This window comes from Mandrillus leucophaeus, unplaced genomic scaffold, assembly GCF_000951045.1.
Source record: "Mandrillus leucophaeus isolate KB7577 unplaced genomic scaffold, Mleu.le_1.0 Scaffold115, whole genome shotgun sequence".
NCBI lineage: Eukaryota > Metazoa > Chordata > Mammalia > Primates > Cercopithecidae > Mandrillus > Mandrillus leucophaeus.
Genome location: NW_012099765.1, coordinates 1,098,850 through 1,116,656, shown reverse-complemented (window position 1 = coordinate 1,116,656; position 17,807 = coordinate 1,098,850). Strand labels below are relative to the sequence as shown.

The 17,807-nt window shown below is 34.7% G+C and overlaps 1 long non-coding RNA gene across 1 annotated transcript in view; it reads right to left on the bottom strand.

Moving 5' to 3' along the window:
- LOC105552222 overlaps positions 1-17,225 on the bottom strand; it is a 199,930-nt gene extending 182,705 nt beyond the window's left edge. The window contains exon 1 of the long non-coding RNA XR_001007966.1: positions 16,731-17,225. This is a non-coding gene — a long non-coding RNA (uncharacterized LOC105552222). The remainder of the gene's footprint in view (positions 1-16,730) is intronic.
- Between the last annotated feature and the right edge of the window lie 582 nt (positions 17,226-17,807).

Genomic DNA, 17,807 nt, shown 5'->3' with positions numbered 1-17,807 from the left:
GACTATGATAGCAGAGAGATAAACATCTGTAGTGTGGGTCAATTCTCTGATACTGTTGCTAATGCTAATGTGGCTACAACAGCATTAACTTGATTGGTATAATTTAATTGCATTGATGACTTCAATTAATGACCTCTCCACATTGAAGCTAGTTTGACCATGTAAATTGCTCCAGTCAATTGGGCCATAAAAAGAACCCATGCCAGCAGTGGTTTCACAAAGCTCTTGCATATTTATATTTCTTTGAGATACCTGCTATTGCCATGAGATCATGTCTGTGTTAGCCTGCTAGAGGATGGGAAACTGTGTGGGGCAGAACTGAGTCATCCCAGCTGACATTATCCGAGACCAGTCAGCTTCTGACTGATCGACCAAGTGACCACTGATAAATGAGCAAGCACAAGTTTCTCAGCCATCACAAGCAGATCCACAGAAACAACCAACCAATGTATACAATTGTGAGGAGAAAAAAAAGATACTAACTTTTGGGTGACTAGCAAGAGCAAGAGCTAACTAATACAGCACATCCAGACTAGTATTTGAACTAGTCCCAATTTCATTCAAGTAACCCATTCTGTCTGCTCTAACCCATATTTAATCCCTGTATTGCTTGAATTGTTTAGAAAAATGTGTAACAAACATGTATTTCTTTTGTTTAAAAAGTCATCCAGCTGAAAAAGTAAATTTGTTTTCATTTGGCCTTCAACATAATGAATCTCGTTCAAGCAATTCCAGTGTTGTTAATAAAACTTCACCTTTACACCATCATCCCATTTTATTATGGGACAAATTAATAATCATCACAACTTAAGAAAGACTAATTCTTTTAAGAAGTGTGTGAGAAACACTACCATGAATCATTTAGTTTTTTCATTAATAACAATGAAGAATGTATGTTTGAAAAACAAGAGGAGCTATTGAGTTTTTGAACAATTGGGTCTGCTCCAGTTAGTAATGCTTAGCTCCTTGATGATGCTTGAGAGAAAACTTGAGAGATATTTGTGAATTACTTACAGTGAAATGATCCAGAAGTTTTGAATTTGAAAGGGATTGCAGAAGGATATTATGGATCTGAAGAAATGAAATCAAAGGAGAAAGAATTTTGGCAAACAATCTCAATTGTTAGGTTGGTGCAAACGTAATTGTAGTTTTTGTCATTACTTTCAATACTGACATTGTGGGAAGATTCTTTACAACAGTTATGCTTAAGTGCTAAAGTTATACTCTCTCAAAACATGGTAAAAGCTGAAAAGCACAAAATGCACATGTATACAAATCCATCAAATATCCATACAATTTAAAACAGCATATGGACCCTTGGTCCATCCATAGACAGAACCCAGAACAATAGTCTGCCCCTGATAAAGATGCCTTACTAGAGAGGAGTGTATCTAACTCCCATTCTTTTATGATTTTCAACTTTTTAATGGCATGACAACATGGAAACATGTGCACTTCTTCTGGAGATATAAAAATCGTAGTGTATGCGAAGAGACTTTAAATGGAGGGAAAATGTGCTTTTCATATCTATTAAAAGATACTTAGTGTTCTCATGGTTTTAGGATCCTGATATTTGGAATAGATATGTTATGTTCGTGTATCCCTACTTTTTCACTCAATGCCTTAACTATCGCCAAAAGAAAACTATGGACATTGTATAATTTTCCAAGAATCATATTTAATAACAAAGACAAATGCCTTCTACAGTACTACTCAAGATGGAAACATGATTTATTTTCCTATTTCATATTCTATGAAAAAGAAGCTGATCTCAGTTTTCTAAGGTTTGTCAACTATTGAGGTCTCATGAATTTGAATTCATTTAGTATCTTTAAGATTTCACATTCAAAATAAAATGAGTGTGTGTGTTTCTGATATGTTAAGGGGTCAGATCATTTTATTTCTTTGTGAATCATTGACCTAATCAATTCATCAGTCTGTTCAATTAAACACTAAAAACCAGTCACACTATTCAAAGACAGCCTAATAAGAAGTTTTGTGGACATTTATATTCAAGGCACTGAGTGCTGCAAACATTTCACATACTCCCATTCAATTCTCACTTTAAATTATAAGGTAAGTCCAATTATTAATCCTATATTAAAAAGGAAGAAACTGAATCCTGCCCATTGTTAAACAGTGAGTCAAACCCAGAACTCCAAGTCTATTTTCTGAAAGTTTTTTTCAGAGATTCTTTTCTTAAATAACGGCTGTTAGGTCTGAAATGAATTTCTGTTGGAGAACCAGGCAAAGGTTAGAGATAAAGGGTGCTTTAGCGCTATCATCTTTCAAACTACAGCTGAGATACAACTTAAGCTCATGCATCCACAAAGACTAGGTAGGGAAGGGACTCTATAACATCTGGTATTTGGGTTATTTTACCACTCACCTGTGTAGTAACATGATCCATTTACAGATTTCCAATAATTTACTCAACACTGGGTGATGCATGAATGTAACTGACCATGGGCTAATAGTCACTGTGCTAAATGATTGTCCACTATTATATTGTGCAAAGGATTTTACTTTGCACATAACAGGTGCTCACATGTTCGTTGGACCCGAAAACTTGTTACGAAAGTTTACGCAACATGATGTTTGGGACATGTGGGATTTAAATGGGCAAGATGTGCAGAGAAGTTCAGAATATGCTACCTGTAAAATTCTTACAAAGAAATTCATGGATGTTAATTTATACAATCGACGGTTTCCTAAAAAGTAGCTTGAAAAATCACACCTTTCACAGTCCAATCATACTTTATATTGATTTACATTACCTACTCAGAGCTCTTAGTCTTCACTGTAGATTGATCTTCAGTTGGTTCAGCCTTCCTTTAATTGAACTTCTCTGCTACTTCCTCTTCTAATTTGCCTGCCTCATCCTGAATAGCTAGTGATCTAAAGCAACCACTATACAAAAAAAAATTCCACCACTGGTATGACTAATATATATATACAATTATATATAATATATTATATAAAAATATATATACACACACACATATATATAGTGTCTAATCGAAAAAATTGACCACTGCTTTTTTTCTAATACATGATATTTAAATTTTCCATCTCAACTTTAAGAGGAGAAATATACCACTATTTCATTTTGGGAAAAAATTTATTAGAATAATCACAGTATTGGGTTATCTATTGCAGAAACTATGAATCAACATTTTTTTTTAATGATGAGCTTAATTTAACTTCAAATTAATTTCCACACCCTTTTCATTAGTTTCCCTTCTTTTACAGGGAAAGTATTATTGATTCACAGGGAATTAACTTTTAGCCCAGAAAAGTAATAAAAGGTATGACTTTGGAGTCAGGCTAACCTAGGTTCAAATCCAAGGTCAGCACTCATTATATCTGTATCTTTGGGCAAATTATTAAACATCTTGGCCTCTACCCTTAATTATTAAAGCGATGACAAGAATAACTCACAGAATTATTAAGAGGATGGAAAACAATAATATGTTAAACCACTTAACCCAATGTCTGGTACATCGTAGCTGTGTTTATTACTTTTTTTTTCATTACTTATTGCATTAGTAAGTGAATACTCATGTATTTACTCCTATTTCTGATTCAGGCTTTATAGTCTAAAGAAGATTGCTGGCTTTCAGCAGGAAAATGAAAAATTCACCTTAAAGCCACATATTTACAAGATTTAAAATACAATTTTTTAAAATAAACAATGGAACTTGGCTGAATAATACTAAAATGAAATGTAACAATAGGATGTTGGTTTTATTTATAACAACCCAAGGAAGTTGTGATTCACTCTGTCATCTCAAGCTCTGCATTTGATAGGATTATCATTAGAATTTATGATGCTCGTGGGAACGAGACTCAGACAGTTGGAAGGTAAGTGTGGAAAATGCCTTAAATATGAATTCACTATAAATCATGAGAAGTACACTGGTACTAAAAGAAATAATATGTGTCAGAGAATAATTACATCAACAAGTTTGTAAATTGCCTAGACTTGTAAATTGCCTAGAAAGTTGGCAAATAGTTCTGATTTTCCAAGTAAACTAACGACACTGAAAATGTGTCTCTTCCACACACCAGCTATACTGCATAATACATTACAAATATACATCTATATATTATATATCCCTACACGTACTTATAAAAATGTGAATCCAGCTAAATAAACAATATTACTCTATGCATCAATCAAGCTTTACTTTCTATTAATTAGTTTTTTTCATCTAATTAGTAGTCACACAATCTGTCCATAGTTTACTCTTCTAAGGTAAACTCTCAAATAGTCGATTCTGCCACCTCTCCCTTATATGAGCTATAATTAGTTTGGTATTTTTACAAGAGTATGGTTTCCAAAGGCCAGGATGGCAGGTGTTCGATATAATAATTCCCGTACTTTGAGGTTAGATGAATACAAAGCTGGAAGAAAAAAAACTCAAGTCTTCTAATAGAAATATATTGCACCAGTTTCTCACCAATAAGATTGTCAATCACATCTCATTAGTTTCCTAATTAAACTGTAAATGTAATACATACATACAGATCATATTTTCAAGCTACTAAAATACTCGTTTTCCAAAAGGCTCATTATTGACCCTAATAAAAATATAATTCTTTAACTGTAATGATTCAAACTTGCCAGCAGAAACCAACAATAAACAAAGTTCACTGAAGAGTAACATTGTTATTCTTGGGAGACCTTTTTTTTAAAATCAATCAGATTTCAATGATGATTTTAATGGTGAATCAAGCATCAACTATGATAAATAGCAAATAAAATCAAAGGACAATCTTTTGCCTACTCAGCCTTCTTTTTACTGCTTCTTTTTGATTATCCGTAAGAAAGCAGAATTTTTTTTTTAATTCAAAGCAAGACAGAATTAAATACGAATGCCCAGTGAAGACTGTAATAAAAATTTCAAGTCCATAGGCACAAAAGCTCTTTCTACAGTATCCTTGCAGGGTGATTTCTTAAGTGGGAGATCGCCTGACTTGACAATGGTTCATAAAAGTATTTTGATCAATGGAAACACGGCAATGAGAAAATGCTTCCTGGCACTTAGAAAAAAAAGTCAGCATTCATTTCTTTGCACATGTAGGGAACACTACCAGAGGCAGAAAAAAAAGTAACTTTTATTTTTCCTGAGTGAAATACAAACAAACAAACAAAAAAGCAGTTACATGGAATAGACTTTGCACTTGTTTGTACTGAAATTTTGTGTAGGGAAAAGGTAAGATACTTATCAGATGGATTGCATTTAGTGTTATATGTAGAGGAAGAGGAAGAATACAGATTTATTTTTTAAATTACAGTAACAGATAAGCCAATTGGTAAGGTGAATATGGAGAGAGATTTAGCATTGAGGTCATTAAGGGACTCATAAAAAGTGCCCAAAACCATAGTTACTAAGAATCTGTGAAGGGCCTGGAAGTTAGTGATCCCATTCAGGCAAAATGAAGTTAAGTTTGGAGACTTGGGAGAAAGAAATGATCTAGAAGAAAATGCACACAATTTAGCATTGTAATCTCTACACATTAATTGCCACTTTGCATAAACCAAATAAATATTACTTTCATAGAATTTGGCATTAATTTCATATAATTCAAAATGCAGATATACTTTACCTTATACCAAAGTCATGATTCTCTAAAGTGGCAATTAAATCATGTTTTATAATTACCAGTGGTATTTCGAGGCTGATTTGAACTTTTTAATGATGGCTTTGTGCTATCTTATTTGAAATGGTCTATTGTTACAAATCATTAACTGTTTTTATTTATTGTTATGAATTTTAAAGTCAACTTTTAATTTTAGAACAAATTTAGATTTACAGTAACATTGTGAATCTAGTACAGAGTTACCCTATACCCCACACCCAATTCCACCTATTTCTAATATCTTATATTACTATGGTTCATTTGTTACAATATCAATTGTGACTAATACCAATACATTACCATTGGCTAATATCCATCAGAATTCCTTAGTTTTAACCTAATGGCCTTGTTCCACTCTAGGACACTGCCCAGGATACCACATCTCATTTAGTAGCCATCTCTCCTTAGGCTTCTGTTGACTATGACAGTTTCTCAGACTTTTCTTGATTTTGATGACCCTGACCATATTAAGGACTGCTAATCAGATGTTTTGTAGAATATCCTCAACTGAGACTTGTCTGATTTTTTTTTTTTTTTTTCACCTTGTTGCCCAGGATGGAGTGCAGTGGCATGATCTTGGCTCACTGCAAGCTCCGCCTCCAGGATTCAAGCAATTCTCCTGCCTCAGCCTCCCAAGTAGCTGGGACTACAGGTGCCCTCCATCACACCTGGCTAATTTTTTTTTGTATTTTTAGTAGACACGAGGTTTCACCATGTTAGACAGGATGGTCTCGATCTCCTGACCTCGTGATCTGCCCGCCTCAGTCTCCGAAAGTGCTGGGATTACAGGCATGAGCCACCGTGCCTGGCCTTATTTATTTTTTTTCATAATTAGACAGAAGTTATAGGTTGTGGGGAGGAGGACCACACAGGTAATGTGCCATGCTGATCAATTGTGTCAAGAGTACATACTCTTCACATGACTCATCGCTTGACCAAGTGTTCATCATTGCCCATTTCTCATCCTCTGCTTTGTCTTGGCTAGACCTTAGTAGGGCTTCTCTCCTCTCCACAGACCCATCAACTTTGTTTCTTCCAAGCCTCGGAAAACACTAAATTGCAGAACATGCCTCCCTTATCAGTTTATCCTGAGAATCAACTTACTACATCAAGAGGCATTTCCTGTCTTACCATGCTGGTCACTCTTCTCCCCTGCTTGACCAATGTATTAGTTTGCTAGGGTGGTTGTAATAAAACACCAGACTGGGTGACTTAACCACCAAAGTTTATCTTGTCCTAGTACTGGCGGGGAGTAGTCCAAGATCAAGGTGTAGGCAGGTTTGGTTTCTTCTCAGGTCTCTCTCCTTGGCTTGCAGATGGTTGTCTTTTTGCTATCCTCACTGTGTCTTTTCTTTGCGTGCGTGCATCCCTGGTGTATCTCTGCATCCACATTTTCTCTTCTCACAAGAACACCAGTCAGGTTGGATGAGGGCTCAGCCCTATGAATTCATTTAACCTAATTACCTCTTTAAAGGCCTTATCTCCCAATACGGTCGCATTCTCAGGTACTGTAGTCCCACCTAATCCACAATTTCAGTTTATGGGGTTCTAGTTGCCAAGATAACTTTGGTCCAAAAATAAGTGGGTATAGCACAATAACATATGTTGTTGTTTTCTGAGACAGAGTCTTGCTCTGTTGGCCAGGTTGTAGTACAGTGGCAGGATCTCGGCTCACTTCAACCTCCATCTCCTGGGCTCGAGCAATTCTCCTGCCTCAGCCTCCCCAGTAGCTGGGATTACAGGTGCCTGCCACCGTGCCCGACTAATTTATATATTTTTAGGAGAGATGGAGTTTCACCATGTTGGCCAGGCTGGTCTTGAACTCCTGACCTCAGGTGATCTGCCCACCTCGGCCTCCCAAAGTGCTGGGATTACAGGTGTGAGCCACCTTGCCTGGCTCACAATAACATATTTTGAGAGAGAGTGACCACATTCACATAACTTTTGTTACAATACAATGTTATAATTGTTCAACTTTATTATTATTGTTGCTAAATCTCTTACTGTGCCTAATTTATAAACTAAACTTGATAACAGTTTATGTATGAGTAAAAAATGCACAATGTATATAGGGTTTGTACTATCTGGTATCTACTTAAAGTATCTACTGTGGGGCTTCGAATGTATCCCCTACAGTTATAGGGAAACTACAGTCCCGGGGATGAAGATTTTAAGATATGAATATGGTGGCACAATTCAGCTCATAGCATACAACTTCCTCTTATATACTGCTTATCCCTTCTTACTCTACTAAAGAAGAGCCTTTTACTGTTAAATTTTGAGACACTTGCAGATTTCTGAGATCAGAGCTACCTCCCTGTTACGACAATCTTTTTGAATAAAGTTTCTCTTTCTCTTTGAGTCCAGATTCATTTTTACTGGATACACTTTTGATGTTGATTGTCACCACATGACTGAGGTAACGCCTGTCAGATTTTGCTGCTATAAAGTCCCCATTCCCCCTGCCCCCTTTTAATAGTGAAGCCTATGGAAAGAAGTCAGTAGAAGCATCCAGCACTGAAAGGGTGGAGAATTATTATGCTCCATCTTCGTGTAGGGCAGTGCACTTGCATGAATTTTCTGGATATTTTTTTGCATGAGAGATTCATCTATTCTCCCATTTACTTTTTGAAGCATGTATTTATATCAGTATGGAATCATGGATATTTATTTATTTATTTATTTATTTTTTTTGAGATGGAGTCTCACTCTGTCTCCCAGGCTAGAGTGCAGTGGCGCGATCTCTGCTCACTGTAAGCTCCGCCTCCCGGGTTCACGTCATTCTCCTGCCTCAGCCTCCTGAGTAGCTGGGACTACAGGCGCCTGCCACCTCGCCTGGCTAATTTTTTGTATTTTTTAGTAGAGAGGGGGTTTCACCGTGTTAGCCAGCATGGTCTCGATCTCCTGACCTCGTGATCCGCTTGTCTTGGCCTCCCAAAGTGCTGGGATTACAGGCTTGAGCCACTGCGCCCGGCCTATTTTATTGGTATTTTAAGTTATATTCCGAAGCTGCTTTATTGCTCTATAATTGATTTTTCAACCACATTTTAAGCCATCACTCAGTTGATCCATGCACATTCATGAATCTTAGCCAAACGTCATTCTTCTATAATTGATCTGAATATTTGATAAATCCAGGTGTGACCTGCAACTCCAACTGCTAATCTCCATGATTCCCTTAAAACCAAAGTAATGGTGCAGGAAATCCAAAGGTAACTAAGTGGTTCTTGTTTCTTAACACAGTGACAGCTGAGAACTTTGGATGCTGTCGCCTTGTTAAAATCAGCACCAAGTACTAGAAGGTAACAGTGCTCCATCTAGTTTAGTTAAGTAAAATGTAGATGTTAAGTAGCTGTTCACTCAACCAGCTTAAAAACCCTTCAAACCTTCTACAAGCAAAGAATTCTGATAATAATGATCAAGAACAGCAGAACCATATAAACTTTCTTCCCCCAAAAAAGAGCAAAGAAAGCTAAACACACACAAGGATTTGCCAACCAAATCTTAGCAAGCCCTGAAATACACAAGTAACTGTTGTATGATACGATTACAAAACACTTAGTGCACATGTCTCATACTGTTCTAGGTACTGATTCACTTTAAATGTAGTTTCAGCAAATTTAAGAAACTTAGGAACTAATTTTAAATCTTAAATCTTCTTTGTGCCCTTTTATAATTCCTTTTGTTGTTATAAATTTTGCTATAAGTAGACAAACCTGAACTTTGTCAAATGTAGGTATCTATTATAGCCTTTGGACTCTCCCTGAGTAAGTCAGTCAGTAAATCTTACAGTTTCTATATGGACATATTTGTTTATATATCTGTTTATCTACATATTTATTTAAACAAAAAAAATACATGCACACAACTCTAAGAATTGAGGAATGTTTATGAGAAATGAAGGCTTCTAAGGCTTGACCTCCATTATTTATGTAGGGTGGACTATAGATTGTCAGATTTAAATCAGGGAACTAATTGGGCAAGTGTTTAGAGATTCCACCATGAAAAAGTGTATTTTAAATATAATTTCAAGCAGATGGACATTGTAGTTTAAATGTCTTACATATCTGTAAATTCTATATTTATAATTTTAAAAGTGACCTTATAGAATGAATTGGAGTGATTCAGTTAATAATAACATAATAATCAGCATTCTTGATTTCCAAAGAAATTCAAGTGGGAATATCTAAGTTGAAGATGATTGGCATTGACTCAATTACTTTGACCCTAATTGAAGAAATATGATAAATACAATGTTCCAATATACATTGCACAGATGGCACCAGTTTTAAAATCTTGCTTATATTTGAGGGAACAGTAACTCTTTGGCCAGTGAACCAGGCTGACTTAAATATAGCAAGCAGATCCTTTGTTTTTGGCTAGAGGCACTAAGCCACAAGAAGGAGAACCTATTTTCATTTTTATGACAGGACATGCACTGATATTTTGACATTTCCATGATTTAGACAATTTGGTTGAAAATAACCACTTCATAAATTCTGGGAATGATAAAGAAAATTGGTCTCAGTTCAGCTTCAGCACTTTTCCAAGGCTATATATATTGCAAACTTGTAAAATAAACAGACAAGAAAAAGAGAAAAGAAAATGAGCATAGCTGGAAGTAAGAATTACTGAACTTGATTAACTTAGTTGTAAATTTTTAATAACCTTTAGGTCTTATATTCTTATGATTGCTTCCTTTTTGTTTTTCTACTTGGTATTACATGCATTCATAACTTCTACTCAGTCGTACGCAGATTCCTAGAATAAATCAGTTGATATTACATCTCAGTGGTTATAGGATCTGGGGGACACACAGAACTGTCTTTCAATTTTGGCTCTGATTTTCAGAAATCAGGTGAGCCCTTGAGCAGGATGTTTAATCTAAACAAGTCTATTTACTGATTTTTAAATATGGATACTAATTTTGATTTCACACAGTTTTTGTAATTGGATAACATGTATTATCTAGTGTCTAGAGTAGCATATGGTTAAACAATCAGTATTGGTAGCAGTAACATCAGACACAGTGGGAATAATTATTAGTTACAAAAGTTCCCTTTGATCAGGCAATATTTTTCTCATTACACTTTGATCAAGGGCCTATCTATGCCAACGTTTTGAAAGTGGGAGTGAGCAGTTAAATATGTTTGATTTCTTCTCCCCCTACCTCTAATATTTATTATGGTAGCAATAAGGAAGACTATTTTGTATCTGTTATCTTAGTCACACATCTTTAACCCTTGTGGAGTTTTGCAGTACATGTGGTACATGTGTTTATACTTCTCCCCATCTTTGCAAGATATTCCCTCAATAATTCAAGTAGAATGGCCCATAGATTGAACTAAAATGGATCAGAATCAGGGGACTCTTTCAATCTGTAAGACTTTGATTCTTTTGACATGACTGTCATGCAATCAGAATGCATTCTTTCCCATCCAGGTGGAAACAAACAGCATGCATTCTTCACTGATTCTGGGAGTTTCTATTGTTTATTTCAACCTTACAGTTTTGGCTTGGTGACAGTATTTTGACTAGAGGGAAAGTTATTGAGTGGTTTGGGAGATCTGATTACAACATGCATAATAAATTCTGAAGTAAGAAAACACTGAAAGATGGGTTTTCTTACCCTTGTTCAGACTCTTGGAAATGTGACTTACAAAAGGAGGATCGAAAGGAAAAGGAAAATATGAAGCAATGAAGTGCATAATTTTAAAGAACTCAATTATGGAGGAGTCCCAGGAGAATTGCCTCTGGTTCATAAATCTGTCTGCTGTTTTCACTGTTCCATCATGTACCACTTGCTTTTGTTTTATATGTCTGGATAAATTAGCCAGCAAAGCATCATAAATATCCTTAGTTAGCAAGTGTTGCTTTCCTTAGGGAAAAGTTCTCTTTCTGATGTTCTTGTTAGTTTGGGGTTTGAATTAACTGTTAAGAAATAAAAACAATTAAGTTATTATTCCTGTAATCAACTTTTTTTCATTATGCCTTAATCACTGTAAATTACTAGAGGAATTAATCATTTTAAACACTTTGAACCCTGAAACTTCCAGACCAGACCAATGCTATTCAACATTTCTTTAAAATAAGGTTACTAAGCAAACCATACTTCTCATTCATATAATATTGTCATATTATCTATTCTTTTACATATATATTAAAACTTTTGTAAGAATTTATTGACTCTACCAGATGTGCCACATTGATGGGGCAGAGAATGCATTTTCATTTGAACAAGGAATTTACACAGCCAACTGTGGTCTCTTACCATTTTTATGCACTTCACAGCCTGTGTTCTAATTTTAAATTAGGGTTCTGATGTGTATATTTATACATAGCCATTCTTGAATCAACCTGTAACTGTAAGCCTTTGGGGAGTGATTGCGTTTGAACATCTGGACTCACCACATGTTTTCAGTTGGAACTGAATCATCATTTAGAAGACCTCGGTTTTTAAAGGGAAGATATGGTGATGACATCCTATAGGTGCTCCAGATGATAAGAAATGTATTCTTAACATATGACTTGGAATTTATTGCAGCAAATAGGGCTGTAAAAATGGTATTTTTGACTCAAGCAGTTTTACTAAAAAACTTGTCGTATTTCTTTCCTTTGCTTCACACAATATTCTGATTATTATTTGAACAAAATAATAACAAACTGAATTATAGGACAACTTATAATATTATCTGTGAAAAATTAATGTTTATATTACAAAAAAAGAATCTTTGAGATAATATCAATTTGAAAGTACCTGAATTCATACTTTGTGTTTATTAAACACATTGAAAATTACATACTCTCTTTTGAGGTGTTAATATAATCTCTTTTAATCACAAGTAGAAATTTGCCTTCTTTATATAATTGTCTAATGTTTAGTATTTTTAAAATAATACTTAAAAGATGATATAGATCCTAGTCTTCTCTTGTAGGAATTGAATTAACTTCTTTATTAGTACCCTATGATTTGTATTTATCTGTCAGCAGAAACTAATTAATTGGAAGCTGTTACCTTCTAAGAGCAACCTTAAAGCATGTAATATTTGCCTGTGCAGATTAAAAAAAAACACTGGAAGCTAATTTGAACAGAACTTTTCTGAAATGTCAGGAACCCTTTAATCTAATAAAGAAAGTTCACATAAGGGAAGACTCTTTAATCTCTGACTTTTCATACACTACAAAATTAACAATTTAACCTTTCTCTATATGAGCATGTTCCTTTGCTGTTATGTATCCTACTATTATAATCACATTAGAACTAACGTATAAGCTAAGACGGTGTTGCCATTTTGCATTTACATGGTTTTAGGAAAGTAAATGAACGGATGTTATGTTTTAAAATTAGGATTGTTTCCATTTGTAAGTTCACACATACACTCCTGTAATTGTGGTTGCAAATAAACCTCACTTTGCCTGGTGGTTAGATTTCTAACTAGTTGTGAATCAATGTTTTTAGAAAATTAATGGTATTTAATGCATTTCAATAAAGTTGTTCTTTAAAAACAATTTTGACTAGCTTTCTGGGAAAAATACTTCTTAAGCTAATAATAAACTTTTCAAGTTAGCATTTTATTGAATAAACAGGTATTACTGTCCCAGCACTCCTTGAAGGAGGATACACCTATTACTATATTTTTAAAGATGATTGTGTAATTGTGTATTGAAATATTATTGATTTTATAAAAACAATACAGAGATTAAATAGTTTCACCCTTGAAAGTTTATGGCTATTTCAGTCTTTTGAAATATGACCTTTAAAATGTATACTGCAACTGCTTTCAAAACAGCCAATCAGCATTTTACCATTATGATAATTCTTAACTTACTTGAACAGGCTATTGTATTTTATTTGTAGATAACTTAAAATACAACAATTATTTCAGTCCAAAAAATTCTTCTTAAGGGTCAGTGTTGACTGGTGCCTACGGGCAGCATGAGGAAGCTGCTTCTTGCCAGTTCTATGTCACTGAGATCAACAAGAAGCTTTGATTTCCAGGATCCACACCACAGTCTAAGAAGATATTTAAGTGAAGTAACTGAGCCAGAAAACTAGCTGGAGGTCTCTCATTACTTATTCTTGCTTGTTATTTCAGAATTTTTAGTTGTAGCTATTTCTATTCATGCTTCAATATTAATATCATCATGAAAAAGGACTGGGGATTACAGTCTTTTTTTTATATTGTTGAGACTGTCAAAGGAACTGTTCATGATTCCAATGAAAGACTCATGTCATACCCCCAGAAATATAAAAATAAAATTCCTGTTGAAAATCAAGAAGAAACATTTCAGTAGACCAATGCCACATCAATGAAAACAAAATCTATTTCAACAAATTATAAATAATTGATGTAGTATGCTTGCAGAGGACAGAGTTTGTATCCCTCTCAGATAACAGGGAAATGAAATATTTTGTTTTTAACTTTTGTTACATCAGCCAAAGCCTCAAAACTAACTTAACCAAATTGCATCTTAGCTAATACCTTCTACATCACATGAAAACTCCACAATGTCAAAAAGAGTGTTACAATAACGGTGTTATCTAATCTGACATTATTAAAGATCCGGATAAGCTTACAACTTCTGATCTACTTGAAATACAAAGTGACATTGAAAGAAAAGTTTTCCAAACTTTCTCTAGTTGAAAAGTTGAAGCTCTAAAGAAATTGAGAGCAGGGACATATTCCTGACAAAATATATCAGGCAATTGTTGAAAAAGTACTTAAAAGTATTATTAATCAGATGACTACTCCAATAATTTTTTAAAGATTCTGTCTAAAATAGTTTACAACTCCAAGACCCTGAAAATTATAGTAATAATGAATTTACTCTTATCAGACATTTGTAAAGTTCTGACAGTGGGAAAAATAGAGAATTTGGAGAAATAAACATAATACTGGATGTTTATAAATCATTAAATAATGCATATTGCTTTAATGTGCATAAATATAAAGTTAGTGTTTTTGTAGTATATCCAAGAAGAAAATCTAGAACATGTCTCTTTTTGGAGAAATGAGATGACTGGTCTGAACAATTTTTAGTAAGTAATTTTAAAACTAATGTTGAAAAGTTTCAAAACAAAGCACATATACCACTGTGTTGAGTATATGCATTCCTTAGGAAGAAAGGAAAACATATAAATCATATGAATAAAAAATATGAATATTAATAAACTTTGAAATACTTTGTCAGTGACTTTTCTAACTTTATAACTTCAACAAATCTTTCATGCAAGATATAATTTCGGTAATTGCATATTCAAATTTAGTAACTAAGTAAAAAGAACATTTATTTTTGCACCTCATATATGACCACTGGGATTTCATTCATGTTGGAGAAATACTATTCTTGATACCTTGTTTTCCTGCCAGTCATAAAAGGAAGAGTATAGAGTTCATGTTTACTGAAAATATTCCTCCTTTTACAGACTGTAAAACTTCTATCTTTTCTATTATCATTCACTTTCTTCTTCTGAGTAATTTCACATATTGACATACATTTCACATCAACGTTTTCTTGCTTTTTTTGGTATACCCTAAGAGACATTCTCAAACTAATTTTTTACATTCATGCCAGTTACTAACTTTCAAAAAGTCCTAAAAAAGTCACTGTAGTAATAATTCATTCCTCCTTTAATTTTCACACCCTCAGTCAAATGAATATTTTACATACATTCCCCAAGGACTTAAACCTTTTGTAAGTGAAATTGGAAATGAAATAAGTCAAGCACAAGAACAAGAATCACAAGTCTTCCAATGAATTATGTATTTTTAAATGCAAATGGTTCTATTTTCACAATACCTCACTGTTAAACATGTACTCTGCTAGGAGCTACTTTAATCTTATGCTACATATTTTATTGTACCTCAAAGTTAAAGCCATTAGCTACCCAAGTGTCAATCTAATGATGCCCAATTATCAGCATTTAAATAGTTCGTGTGTAGGAATTCAAATAGGAGCAGCTCTTATATAAAATACGGTTAATAGAAAGAACATCTCAGACACACATGGATAGAAAAATACATATATTAGTTTGAGTAAATTTAAGTTAAAATGTCAAGGAAAGAAGACTTTATTATTAAATCTTTCTAGCTTTTTGCTTTGATCACAGACAACAATGTAATTATACTTCCAAGTCATGGGGACCCTGACTGGGACAGCAGAATGCAATCCAAGTTTCAAGTGAGATGCTCTTATCAAAACAGAGAAGAGGAAAATTGCACAAACCTGTTGATAACATTACTCCTATATTCTCTACAGACTTTCAACACATTCTTAATATGTTTCTGTGATTACAGTTTTCCCAGCCATATCAACAACTCCAAGTGACCTCAGATGAAAGCTAATTTTATTTTGTAAAAACTGACAGATGAAGATGGAGACCAGTTATAAACACAAAGGTAATTTTGTAATTTTTATGTAAAGCTAACTTGAGACTCAATGATATCATATAGCATGTGAATTACCATTATCCGTGCATTTTCTCTTAGTCTTACAAATATTTCACATGTTCATGCTACCTATTAATGATATATGTATGTACACAAGATAACATCTTCTCAGTAAAGGCTAGAGCAGCATATCTTTCTGACTGAGTAGATTACCCCACATGGTAATGATTTGATCAAACTCCACAAGTTATGTGCCTCATCATTAGTTTCCCCAAACTATAAGGTTTAAAAAAAAAAACAAAAAACAGCCACTAAACATATATACAGCACAGTACTGTAGCAAGAGAAGAATTTTGGCTTATCCAAATAATAGTGAATAATTCAGCACATTTAAAAAATATATACATATTATGAAATGCATCCCAGATCCCAGTTTAAGTTCAAGTTCCTAACTGTGAACTCAGAGCTCATGGAAATATAATTATGTAGATTCCTCTTAGCAAAGATTTAGTAGTGGTACCTTCATTTAATGACAGTTTTTTTAAATGAAATTATTTACTTGAAGAGAGACTAATATGAAGGGGAAAAATGCAGTTCAACATAGACCAGGCATAATATAAAAAAGTATTCATAGTTTAAAGTGTGTTAAAGTGTAATGATGTCACAAATAGATAAATCTTAACTGCATCTTACCTGTAGTAGCAGAGTGTCTTGATAGTGTTGAGTGTCAAAAAGATGCAAGTCTCTAAATTAGAAAACAAGGGGGTGTCTGTGCTCCCAGTTTCAGCACAGCTACTGTTCTATGCATAAGTAATAAATTGCCTCGTCAAAGTCGTCCTGGCTACGGTGTTCATGGGCAATAGTTAGAATCACTGCCCGAAGGCTTGCTTGATGCTGCTCCCACAGCCTCTGCCTTTGCACAGAGACCTAATGTAGGAGTGAGCCGGAGAACATCCTTTTCCCCCCGTCTCTCCCCCTCCTTTTTGCGTGGTCTTTCTTCCTCTGTAGCTCACTCTCTCTCACGAATGGAGAGTTATCCTTTGGTTCATTCGGCAGTCAAAGAGGACAGGCTGGCAGGCAACAGTGCAGCTCCCCCCATGCTGAGGCACATGAATGTGTTGTGAATAAAGACAAAGCCCCTGAACCAGTGCGGCACGCTACTCCCTGAAAAGGCGCTGCAATGATACTCTGCACTGCAACTCCTCAGACAGGCAAGCAGGCAGGCAGAGAGGTGGACTGAATTTCCCTCGCTCTCCCTCCTGGGAACGTACATTATAAAGTTTGGCTCAGGACCTTGCCTCTCCTCTAAGGGACCACATTTTCTGTGGGTAAAAAATGTTTTATTAAATGTCTGGACACCCTGAACAAAAGTATTTTAGATAGTTTTCTACTCTGCTAAACTTGGAGAACCTACCTCATCCCCAAGTTGTCACCAAAGTAACTGAATTTTCTAACTTTAGAAGATAAAGATCAGGTATGTTAGGCTCCAGATAAATGTTTTCGTGGTAGGGGAAGATGAATTTCTCTAGTCTCACTATTCCTGAGGGACTGAGTAGGGAGGGTTGGGGAGAGATGAGCAAACAAACAAGAAGCATCCATAGCTCACAGGTGCCAAAAATAGAAACTGAGATAAACTAAAGTGAAATTGATGAACGAGTCTGAAAGAACATAAGTGCGAAGACTTGAACAGAGTAAATTAATGGTACTCACTGGTTTCCTATAGCTATCATTCAGTTTTGATAACAGAAAATCATCCTACTTATAAACATC